At 46.8% G+C, this 12711-nt stretch overlaps 1 protein-coding gene and 1 long non-coding RNA gene across 2 annotated transcripts in view; one reads left to right on the top strand and one right to left on the bottom strand.

The window, feature by feature from the left end:
• Window positions 1–12711, top strand: part of CCDC91 (coiled-coil domain containing 91) — a 273160-nt gene that overhangs the window by 40307 nt on the left and 220142 nt on the right.
• Window positions 8095–11200, bottom strand: LOC123016892. Its single transcript, XR_006413485.1, has 3 exons — window positions 11190–11200; window positions 10599–10603; window positions 8095–8340 (listed from the first exon to the last, which is right to left on the bottom strand). It is a non-coding gene; the product is annotated as an uncharacterized LOC123016892 (long non-coding RNA).

The following is a 12711-nucleotide window of genomic DNA, read 5'->3' as shown; positions in this document are numbered from 1 at the left end:
TTGCCCCAGGAAATGTTGAGTTCATGCTGCATATCTATGGCGAGTTTGAAGTTTTTAAGTCTTCGTTAATGGTTTACTCAAATATCATGGTTTTAATGCTCTGCTAATATCATGAACTTCTTTTCCATTATCTTCAGGATATAGCTTGAGTCCAGATGTAGAAGTGAGTCATGTTAGTCGGAGCTGTTATACAGTTTTCTTCATGTAACTAGAACATTGGATACCTTCTGTTAGTACAGCTTTTGGTGCCAATTTGGTTTTGTCTTCCATGTTTGCTTCTTATTGTACTATAGCCAGCACCTGTGGCCACACACCAAGTAAACTTGGTAACTGAAAAGCGCAGCTGTCCAGCTTGCCAGCAGTTTTCTTCCAGCAGAAACAGCTGGCTATTAGGCTCTTGATGTGAATAGCTAAAAAAGAAGCAGAATGAATTGGTGACTAAGTAAGTCTTGGGAACTTTCCGGATAAGTCTGTAGGTGGGCCAGTTCTCTCTTCCCAATGAGCTCTCTGCATTAGTTGCTTCTAATAAAAATAGCAAAACATCTTGCAACACCTTTAGGAGACTTCACCCATTACTTCTGCTGTAAGCTTTTGTGGTCTAGAGCATGCTTGATGACATGTATGAAATCATGTCCTGAGTAGGTAGGTAGTGAGGTTGGTACTAAGGGATGTGTTTGTGTATGTGTATGTAGCGGAGGGGGGAAGAGAACAAAATGTATGTAAGTAATATGGCAAAAAGGTGTTAAATGCAGCACATTTAACTGCATTTTCATGTCCAGTTTCATATATAAAGCATGAAATCCTGGTGTGCACACTAGCCAATCAAGCACTCCAGGGTGTAAGGTGGAAAAAACTTTTTTTCTGCAGAAGAAAGGTTGCCATGCACAAAGTAGGCAAAATGGAGCTCCAAGGAAAAAACATCTTCCTTTTTATCACATTTTACAGGAAGAGAAACGGGCTGGCATAGTCTTGTCTTTCGAGGTCACAAAACCGTCTCCTTCCTAAACCCATTTATGGGCACATCCGGGGGAAACTCTGCTTTGTCCTTCAGCTCCTTCCTTTGGAGCTTTGGGCCTTTTAGCCCAATAGCCCTATTTTACTTTGTTACACTTTTGTACACATTGCTCGTATCACTGAATTGGGTGGAAACATATTTTTAAAGTTCACTAGAATTGCTGGTAAACATTGATTACAGCAGCAGGTCATGGAGCACAGTAAACCAACATCTATTAGAGTTATAAAAAGGCATTTGAGCCAATTAAGATCCGGCAGCCAGGAGGTTACCCAGTCCCAAAGATTCCCGTTGTTGTTTGGTGGAATATAGGCCACCTGTCTTAATTTTTGACTGCATGGTTTATGCTTTGATTGTAGTTATCAGATATCTACACACAACACTCTTGCCCTATCAGAATGTATATGCTCCCTTTGAAGCCCAGATCATATATAAGGCCATTCTTCATTGTGGCCTCTGTGTATAACACACATGGGTGCTGCACCTGCGCAGTGCCTATAGCCAGGAAGATTCAAAAGCTTAATGGTTTTGGTGGGAACTTTGTGCCCCTCCCCCCCATAGTATAAAAAGGTAGAGTGCCTGCCATTTCCCCAGTCTTCTTGTGACCACCGTTTGCTGTGCATCAAACCTTTTGTCTCTTGCCGTAGATATACTTGCTGCTGTTCCAAAGCCTTCTACTGTTCTCTTTTTCTCTCGTTAGATCCCTTGTTAAGATCTCCTTTCCAGGTTACATTACTTCTCCTCCCCCATTTAGAAGTTCTTTCTAAAACTTCTTTTCACCTCCCCCCCAAAAAATATACCCCCCCCAAATCCTTCTATCATTAGTCTTTTTTCCTGTACTTTGCTATTTTCTCTCAATGGCTCAGCATGTAGCTTTCCTCAAGTGTTCCGAGTGCAGGGGCAAGATGTCCCCCACTGATCCACATGATCTGTGCCTTCTTTATTTGGGAGAAGGTCACAGAATTGATAAGTGTGGCCATTGTCAGGCCTTTACTAAGCAGGCTCGCAAGAACTGCAAAAACTGCCTGCGTAAGATGTTATGGGACCAGGTTCTAGCTGCCTCCGACCATCTCGCAGCCCAGCCCTCTTCACAGCCCTCTCCCTCGGCTGTGCTTCCTTCTCACCCATCGGCTGATTGGACTCCTCTTCCTGTCCTCCATTCCAGTACGACTCGGATTCAGAGGACTCGGACGCAGCATCGATTTCACCAGACATTATGATAACGACGCAAGGCCCAAGGAGCCCAAGGAGTCATACTCTACATTTGGGAAACTGATGGTGTGATTGGGTAGGTCACTGGAGATCGAGGCCCAGCACCACTTCAATCCCAGTACTGACAACATCCACAATATTGTTAAGAAGGAACAGTCTGCTGCCATCGTCCTCCCGCTGATTATAACGCTATGTCAGGCCATGACTGAATCCTGGCGGTTCCCCAACCAGCCAAAAACTGAATTCATGGCGATATTACTCAATGTACAGGGTACGGAAACAAGACATCCCGTTCCTCCTGTGTCATTCCAAGCTTAACTCTATCGTTGGGCTGCTAGACCAGGGAGTACTCCACTCTCCAAGACAAGGAAGGGTAAAAAGTTGACATGGTGGCTCGCTGTATCTACCCCGCCACAGATCTTGGCCTCCCTATCTCCAACTATGAGGCAACGCTGGTGAGATATCAATACTTTTTGATGCAGAAGTTGGAGAACATCACGGCTTTGCTTCCGGAGCAGCAGAGGGACCTGGCTTGTGTGTTTACTTGAGAGGCAATGCAGGTGGCCATCCAACAACTCTCTATGGTGAGGCATCATGTTGACTGTGACTTGAGGGCCCTTCTTGGTGCTGTAGCCCTCCGTTGCCACCCCTGGCTCAGGAACTACAACTTTCTGGACGAGACCAAGCGGAGGATTGAGAACATGCCCTTTGACGGCTCTGGGCAGTTCAACACAGAGAAGGACTACAAGTTGAAGAATATCCATGAGGCTTGCTTCACCGCTCGACATATGGAAGTTCCTGCCCGGAGTTGACATAAGTGCTTCTGGTCTTGTCCACAGTAACGGTATCAACCATACCCGCAATACTCCAGCCGGCAGCAGTTCCAGACCCGTCACCATCACAATCGCAAACAGCCGGTGCCACGCTATCAACAGGGTTGTTGCCGCCCCGACTCCGATAAGCGGCAACGTTGACAGGTCAAGCGAACCTCTCCTCTCCTAAACCCACTCTCTCCCTTTTGCGGATCGACTGCAGAATCGACTCCCCATTTGGGACTCCATCACATCTGATTGATGGATTTTGTCCATCGTTGAGCATGGATATAAAATCAAGTTTGATACTGTACCCCCTTCGAGATCAATCTGATATATGCTTCCTTCTTTGGTCGTCAAAGACAGTTTCCCAGCCGCTTTGTAAAGGACTGGTTTGACAACTCACGCACTCCGAGGGGCTTCACAGTTTCTACTTGAGATATTTTATGGTCCTGAAACGGGACGGTGGTCTTGCGCCTAATATTGGATCTACGTGGCATCAACAAGTTCATCAAGACGAAAACAGTTTGAATGACCACCTTTCAAAATGTCCTTCCGTTGCTCAGGAGAGAGGATTGGTTCGCATCTCTGGACTTGAAGGATGCTTACTTCCACATCAGCATCCATCCATCTCACAGGCGACTGCTCCGCTTTACAGTCGGCTCCGATATTTTTGAGTATAATGTTCTCCCCTTCAGGCTTGCTACTGTACCAAGGGTCTTCATGAAATGCATAGCTCCTGTCTGCGCCCACCTGAGACTGCAAGGAATTCGTATTTACCTTTACCTTGATGACTGGTTGATCGTCTCCTCTTCTAGAGAAGGCCTTCTATTGGCTATTTGTACAACATTCTCCCTCCTTGATGAGCTCAGACTTTGTATTAACCATGAAAAATCCTGCCTTGTTTCTTTTCAGATCATTAACTTTATCGGAGCCCGCCTCAATTCTCTATGTGCATGAGCTTTTCTTCCTTGGTATCATCAGGAGAAGAAGCTTTGCTTGTCCATCCGTCGAATCCACATGGACAGAACTGTACCTGGTCTGTCTATACAGAAGCTGCTGGGTCTTATAGCTTCCATGGTCTCCGTGGTCCCCAACGCTAGACTGTGGATGAGACCGCTGCAGTGAATGCTGGGTGACTCTCCACATTGTCTGCTTTACCTGCCTACCTTCATCCTTTGGACTTTGTCATGGTGGACGGTAAAGGGCAATCTATTCATCAGAACTTTGTTCCACTTAGCTGAACCAACATTGACTCTGCACAGATGCCTCCCTCACGGGATGGGGAACTCTCTGTGCCGGTCTTCACACTCAAGACACCTGGCAGGGCCATGAAACATCCAGGCATATCAATTACCTAGAACTCTTTGCAGTGTTCAAAGCCCTTCGGTCCTTCAAGAATGCCCTTCAGGATCAAGTCATTCAGATAGCATCGGACAATATAGTCACGGTCTTCTATATAAACAGGGCAGCACGAAGTCCGCCCCCCCAGCTCATTTCGCTCTCCGCCTTTGGGACTGGTGCATCCCGAGGGGAATAATTCCTCTTGCTGTTCACCTCATCGATACCGACAATGAGGAAGCGAATGCTCTCAGTAGACGTATGTAACAACTCACGAGTGGGAGTTGGATCGCCAAGTCTGTCATCTATTTCAACTATGGGGCCCTCCGGACACGGACCTTTTTGCCTCACAGAACAATTCGGTCTGCAATTCAGAACTCATTCAAGGACGCGCTAATGGTTCCATGGACAGACAGATTTTTCTCTGCGTTTCCCACAATACTGCTTATTACAAGGACTGTAGCCAAAATCAATCAGGACGATGCTCGAAGGATCTTTGTCACTCCTTCAGGGTATCATCAGCCATGGTTCCCCACCATCCTTTGTCTCTCCAACAACAGTTTTCAGCGGCTTCCTCGGATTCCACATCTTCCACAAGAGGGTGTGGTTCAGCATCCAGACCTTCATTCCTTGAATGCGACAGCCTGGCTCATTCGATGAACTCTGCTACTTCATCGACACCGACAGCTTTGTCGGATTTGACGCCGACCCAGTGGCCCCCTGCCATGGCTGTATCTTTGACTTTGACAGCACGAAATGACACTTCACTGATTCCGAGCGCTCTCTATCCCAATATACAGTTCATTCTTCAATCTGTACCAAGACCTCCTACTTGCCATTCTTATGCGGCTGAATGGAGGTGCTTTACTTTGTTTTTGATATTAACCACTTCACCTCTCAATCAGCTTCCATTGAAAACATTCCGCAATTTCTTCTGTTTCTACATCAGACTGGACTGAAATCTTTTTCCATTAAGGTCTGCATTGCAGCTATTTCGCATTACCATGTCCCAGTATTGAGTTCGTCGGTGTTTTCCAGTGTCCTCATTTGGCACTTCTTAAGAGGATTATAGAATCTCCAGCCACCAGTTTGATCATTCATACTGACATGGAGCCTTTCTATCGTTCTACAAACATAAACACAGAAACAGAACGAGTCAGAAGGGGTGTCCTGGGCCATCTAGTCTGCCCCCCGGCTCCAGCTGGCTCCACTCAAGACATGCCCACCATGGGCATGTCTAAACTATCTTTGAACACCCTCACCGATGGGGCCTCAACGACCTCCTGTGGAAGCCTATTCCATACCCTCGGGGTCCTAACTGTCAGGAAGTGCTTCCTGGCATCTAAATGGAATCTTGGTTCCCTGAGCTTCGCTCCATTGGAGTGTGTCCTGCCTTCCTCTGCAGGGGAGAACAGGTCTCTACCCATCTCCATGTTACATCCCCTCACATACCTGTATGTCACCAACATATCCCCTCTGAGTCTCCTCCAGGCTGAAGAGACCCAGTTCCCTCAATCTCGCCTCATACAGCATCCCCTGCAAACCAGCCACCAACCTTGTGGCCCGACGCCGCACTGACTCTAACCTGGGTATAGAGTCCTGTAACGAGGGGTCCAAAACTGAGCACAATACTCCAGTTGCGGGCACACCAGAGTTGTATAGAGTGATAGTAATGCCTCTCTTGATCTAGAAGCCACACTTCTGGCTATGCAACCAAGAAAGACGTTCACCCTCTTGACCACCACATCACACTGCTGACTCATGTTTAACTTGCAGTCAACCAGCACCCCGAGATCCTTTTCACAAGTGTTGCTCTCCAGCCATTTGTCCCCTAACCTGTACCTATGACACCTGTACCTATGCCCCAAGTGCAAGACCTTGCACTTAACCACATTGAACGCCATCCTGTTGTCTCCTGCCCACTTTCATAGTCATAGATCCTTTTGGATCTAGAGTACCTGCTCCTCAGTTGTGGTCACTGTCCCAGTTTTAGTATCATCTGCCAATTTGATCAGCAGACTGTTCACCCCTTCTTCCATGTCATTTATGAAAAGTTTAAACAGCATTGGCCCCAGGACAGAGCCCTGGGGGAACCCGCATGTCACTGGCCGCCATCCCGATGATTCCCCACCAATTGTTACCCTCTGCTTTCAGTCAGTCAACCATGCCCTAATCCACTGGACAGTGCTTTGATGTATTCCAAAACTCCTCAGTTTCTCCACCAGGATATCATGGGGCACTTTGTCAAAGGCCTTGCTGAAATCCAAGTAAACCACATCCACTGCATCCGCTCCATCCATCCATCTCGAAACCTTGTCGTAGAATTCCACAAGGTTTGTCTGGCAGGACCTGTTTTTGCGAAAGCCGTGTTTTGTGGCCGCCAGCTTCCCTTCCCTATCTAGCATCGCGAGAACTCTCTCTATTATGAGTCTTTCCACTGTTTTTCCTACAATAGACGTAAGGCTAACAGGTCTGTATTTCCCCATGTCCCTTCTACTACCCTTTTTGAAAATTGGGACCACTGATGTCACCCTCCAGTCCTCTGGAACTTCACCTGTTCACCACGAGGCCTCAAAAATGGAGGCCAGCAGGTGTGAGAGAACCCCTGCCAACTCTCTAAGTACTCTCGGGTGTAACCCATCAGGGGCTGGTGCCTTTGTAATGTCCAATGCCCTGAGGAGCCCTTCAACTTCTAGGGGGTTGACTCTAATCTGTACCCCTAAGTCCCCAGCCTCATCTAATCTCCTATGTGGATCCCCCCGTCCTGCTTTGGGGAGAACACAGAGGCAAAATAGTCATTTAGCATCTGCGCCTTTTCCCTTGGATCAGTCAGTGGATCTCTTTCCTCCTTATTTAGTGGTCCCACCACGTGTCTCCCCTTCCTCTTCCTATTTACATGCTGAAAGAAGCCCTTTTTGTTGCGCTTGATATTCTTTGCAAGTCTCAGCTCGTATTCAGCCTTAGCCTTGCGAAGAATCCTTCTGCAACGGGCCTCCTCCTTCCGGTATACCCTTTTGTCTATTTGCCCCAGTACCCATTTCCTATGGAGGTTCCTCTTTCGTCTAATCCTTTCACTACCATGTCGGCACTCTCCTTCGCCTCCCCGCCCTGCTAACTAGAGGGATTGTCAAGGCTTGTGTCTCCAAAACCTCCTTTTTGAGTGCCATCCAGCCCTCCTCAACTTGCTTGCCTTCCAGCAACCTTTCCCAGCAGACTTTCCCCAGTCTGGCCTTCAGTTGGCCAAAGTTGGCCCTCTTGAAGTCCCAGCTTCTAGTGCTTGACCTGCTGCCTGTCCGCAGTCGCCTAATCTCAAAGCAAAGGATGTAGTGATCACTCGCATCCAGAGCTCCCCTAATCTGTACTTCATCTATCAGCTCCTCCCTATTGGTCAAGACCAAGTCAAGGAAGTTTCCTCCCCTCGTCGCCTCTCGGACCCTCTGTGTGAAAAATGCTCCCTCAATAGCTTCTAGGAAGCGACGTGACCTTGCTGTCACCGCTGAGTGAGTCTCCCAAGTAATATCCGGGAGATTGAAATCTCCCATAATTACTGTGTCCCTCCCCTGAGATATCCTTAGAATCTGATCTGTCAGGACATCATCCAGGGTCTCAAGTTGACCTGGAAGGTGATAACATACCCCCACTGTCAGATCCCTTTCCCTGTCAAAATCCCTAAGTTTCACCCAGACTGCCTCTACCAAATCCCCATCTGTGCTGCATTCTATCTCACTGCATCCTATCCCTTCCCTGACATATAAAGCCATGCCCCCACCCCTCTTTCCCTTCCTGTCCTTTCTAAAAAGGTGATACTCCTCTATGTTCACATTCCAATCTTGCGTTTCAGCCCACCAAGTTTCTGTGATCTCCTCCAGGTCATACCCTCCCATTTCCAGGAGAGCTGCAAGCTCTTCCTGCTTATTACCCATGCTCCTAGCATTGGTGTACATGCACCTCAACTCCTTCCCACTGCTTCCCTTCCTTGGAATTCCCAGCCTCCTCCTTCCTCCCATCCTCCCTGATACCTGGCCCCTCTCTGTAGGAGTCCTGTCAGTCCCTGCAGTATCTCTAAAACCCTGCTCCCAGAGCCCTGATCCTCCCCCCACACTTGTCCAGTGAAAACATGTTACTGGGGGGCCTGAACCCAACCCCCCCGGCTCAGTTTAAAGTCTTCCAGACGCAGCTCACTAGAGCATTTTCACTTTGTCAGATACACTCCATCTCCAGGTTTGAAAGGATGAACAATCCTCATCTAAGTTAGGCAGCTGTTTCAACTGAGTGAACCTGTGAAGAGAACAGACTACCAAGAGATCAGATATTCTTTTTAATTGTACATCTCCATACAAAACACTTTACCAGCTCCCATCCCCACATCTGCTTCCAGCCAACACCCAGAGGAGGGCTGACCAAATATGGTATCAAAAGGTGATAACCCAGTTTTCTTCCTAGAGGCAACTTGCTATTATAAAAGAGCAAGTGGCAAAGCTTCAGACCACCTGAGCTTGGTTTAGTCCCAGTTTTAGTTAGGGTCTGCTTCAGTTCTATCAATCAGTAACAGTGCATCACCAGTTTTCTTCTTCCTTCCAGCGGGTGACTTGAGCCATCCACAGACAGCTCCAAATCAGGATTAATAAATTCTGTCAGTTCCAGGTCTTTGCTCTACACCAGTCCTTCAGGTCAACTCAGGTTGCACAGGTTTGACCGTCTACTTGGAGGCATTTTTGCATTTGTGTTCTAACTCAGGCTCAGGATTGGTAGGTATAAGGGTAGTGGGGTTCAGAACATTACATGTAGCAAGAGATAATTAAGGTGTTTTGAGCAATAAGGCTTGGTACTGAGCTAGCCAGCCCTGAGTCTTCCATAGTCCCCTTTTTTGCATAAGGAGCTTACACCACTAGGGGTTGGGCTAGTGTCCCCTTAAGGGCCTCCTTGACCAGCAGTCATGTTGCTGCAGTAATGCTCAGGCAGGCTGGACATCCCAGGACCACTGTATCCAGCTGCTTTGAAACATAGTCCATAGTTCACGAGCTGCTGAAGGGTTGAGCTGAAATGCCTGATACTACACCTTTCCACTTGTGCACATAGAGGCAATATTGCTTGTTCATGTCTGGGAGTCCTACAGCTGGTACTTGCATCAAGGTTCTCTTCAAGGTGCTGAGACTTCTATCACAGTCTCCAGTCCCCTCTAAGGATCAGAATCCTTCCTTTAACTTCTTCATATAGGGGTTTCACAGTTTCCCTAAACTCGGGGATCTATAGCCTGCAAAAGCCAGCCATGTTGAAAAGGCTGTGTATCTACTTCCTAGTAGCTGAAACAGCCAAGCAGCTAATGGCTTCCTTCCATCTGGCAGAATCTCTTTTTTTCCTTTGGGAGTTGATGAATCCCAGATACCTGAGTCTGAGTCTTCCCTCCTGCCCCAACCATTTTCAGCCTCTCTCTATTCTTTCACCCAGTTTAATTTCTGAGCACAGAATATGTGCCACCTGTGTCCAACAAAAACTTCACTCTTTCCCCGACCCATGCTTCAACCAGGGGTTCAAGCAGGGACATCACCTTAAGCCAGCCCCTTATTGTGCATCAATCACTCTTTTCTTCAATTTCTTTTCCTACCATTTGGGGTGCCTGCTCCAGCCTGGTCCCCATTCTTTGCCTGAGACACTCTTCCTTCCAGTATCCCTTCCTCTTACAGTAGGCACATTGATCTTTTTCCAGCTCAGCAGCAGCCAGTCCAGACCTGGGGTGTTAGCTTTGGTCTCCCTCTTCCCTCTTTTACATTCTTCACCAAACAATCCTCCAGTTGCTGAAGATATCACCATTGCTTGTGCCTTTTGTCTCTTCTCTTTCCTTTCTTCAAACTTCTCTTTTTCCTTCTCTCAATTTATCTACACTTTATATGCAGTCTCTTTCAATTCTGATATTGAAGGTACTCCTTCAATTTTCTGCAATATCCTATGATTGTCCTCACTGCGATGACCAACAATAGGCTATTTTCACCAGCTTCAGGCTTCAGGTCAGTGTCTCTGCACATAGCTTGAATCATTTTTTTCATAAATTTAGAGGGAGACTCAGAGGAGGTTTGATGCACCTCATAGAGCTTAGAAAATTTCCAAACTTGTGACACCCCATCTCTCAAGGCTTGTACCAAAAGATGCTGGTAAGTTAGCAGACTATTCTTGTCCCTGCCACTGCCTGCATCCCAGTAGGGGTCCCTGGTTGTTAAGAATACCCGCTCTGGCATTCCAGTCCATAGATTCTGCTGTAAGTGTGTTTTTGCCAATTCCAGGTCTTTGCTCTACACCAATCCTTTCTCCTCTGAGGTCAGAAAAACATCCAGCATACTCTGGCAATCTGCCCAGGTTGGGTCATGCATCAAAAAGAGAGATTGAAAAAGCTCCTCCAATCCATAGGGATCACCCCCGCCCCCTTGGGGCATGGTTCTTCCAATTATATAACTCAAAGGCTCATGGAACTGTGCAAAATTTCCTAAACTATCACAAGCAACTTGCTGGGGAGCCTGAAATACAGGAGTATTGTTCTGAACTTGTTCTCCTGAACAGTGGGGGCTTTCAACACCCTCGGGTCCTACAGGATCCCTTCTTACAGATGTGCTGGTAAGGGGTGGTGGCCAAAGACTCCCTCCCCCCATGCTTCCCTGTTGGCTCACATCAGGTGGGCCTGAAGGACTCATGGCTCCCTCTGAAATTAAATGTGCAGCCTGCCATGCCGAAGCCTCTTGTGGGGGGTTGTACAAAGGCTGCATACAGAGTTCATCCTCAGGCAGGACCTTGAGGATCTTCTTGCCCTTACTTTCCAGTACCAAACACCAAGACAATTCACAAGGTTTGTGCCACTTTGGTTTTTGAGACAAAGCCATAAGCAATCCAGTGTATTCATGTTCCCATTTGTTTACAAAATAACAATTGCAATATGGCATTATGCTTAATACTCCCCCTGAAGGCCCCCCCCCCCCCCCTTTGAGCTCTCCTTTGTCAAGTATCCCCCTGCTCCTTTCAAATCATGAAAGTGAGCCGGAACACACTGCAAGGTGTTTTCCCTTTTTTCATGATCTGGAGCCCATCCCTGCTCAGCATGTAACCTGTATCTAGCACCTTATGGTTTCTCAAGCCTTATGGGAGTCTCCCTTATGGATCCCAGAAATGAATTAAATAAAACTGCTGATAGGAGAAGAGGTACTCACCAAATTGATGGCCTGTCCCCGAAACCCCAGCCTCATACTCAAAATGGCATTGCACTCAGCGGGTCACCAATCCTTTGTCAGCCAAGGAATTTCCACTTTTAGGAAAAGCAGGTTCTGTGCCATCCAGGAGTCTGTTGTTGGTCATTCCAGGATCACCACCGGCTGTAACCCAGATGAGGCAGCCCCACTTTGGGCACCACAATTGTTGTCCACAAACGTGAGGTTTGGTCCTGGTGTGCATAATACCCAATTGAGCACTCCAGTGTGTGAGGTAGAAAAAACTATATTCTGCAGAAGAAAGGTTTCCATGGACAAAGTAGGCAAAGAGAAGCCCTGAGAGGAAAAAACCCTTCCCTTTTTATCAGATTTTACAGGAATATAAACAGGCACTGGCACAGTCTTGTCTTTCAGTGTCACAGAACTGCTTCCTTCCTAAACTCAGTTATGGGCACATCTGGAGATAACTCGAAACTGTCCTTCAGTGTCTTCCATTTGTTCTGTACTACAGCTTGTAGTTCTGCATGAGCAATGGCTAGGGGTCCTAGGATTTGCACACTAAATTATCTGGGTTGAGGAAGGCTGGTAGGCAAGATAAAATCAGGGACCACTATTGTGAGATTAGTTTTTACTGAGCCTTTTCTCAGAGGTGAGAACTCTGTATTAATGGACTTGAGGTAAATCAGCTAATCATTCCCACAAATGTGGAACTTACAGAGAGAAAGATGAGGAAAATTACTTGCCTTAACTGTTTCCTCTGCAAATGTTTATTATGGTCTGCCTACCTCCCCACAATGACCATTGGAAAATTTCAATTATTCAAATGTTCCCAACGTGGCCATATTTAGAATATAAGTAGGATCATGTTCTCACAAAACAACACAATTTATGTGGCTTGGACTTTGATTTTAGACATAGTTGCATTTTTCAAAAATAAAATAAATTTGGCAGCCTTTATCTATTCTTTTGAATTAGACTCAAACCCTGGATTTGATTTGGAAACACTTAAAATGTTTCTTTATGTTCCTTCTACCCCTCCTTTCTTGCATATTTTAAAGCTAGATGAATTCTTCCAGCTACAGTTCACAAAATCCCAGCTGTGGTCAGAAGACAAGGGGAAACATGATTCATTTAAGTATCATCT

This window comes from Varanus komodoensis, unplaced genomic scaffold (genome assembly GCF_004798865.1).
Source record: "Varanus komodoensis strain SLA01 unplaced genomic scaffold, ASM479886v1 scaffold9, whole genome shotgun sequence".
NCBI lineage: Eukaryota > Metazoa > Chordata > Lepidosauria > Squamata > Varanidae > Varanus > Varanus komodoensis.
The sequence above is the reverse complement of the archived record's forward strand: the minus strand, read 5'-3'. Positions and strand labels throughout refer to the sequence as shown.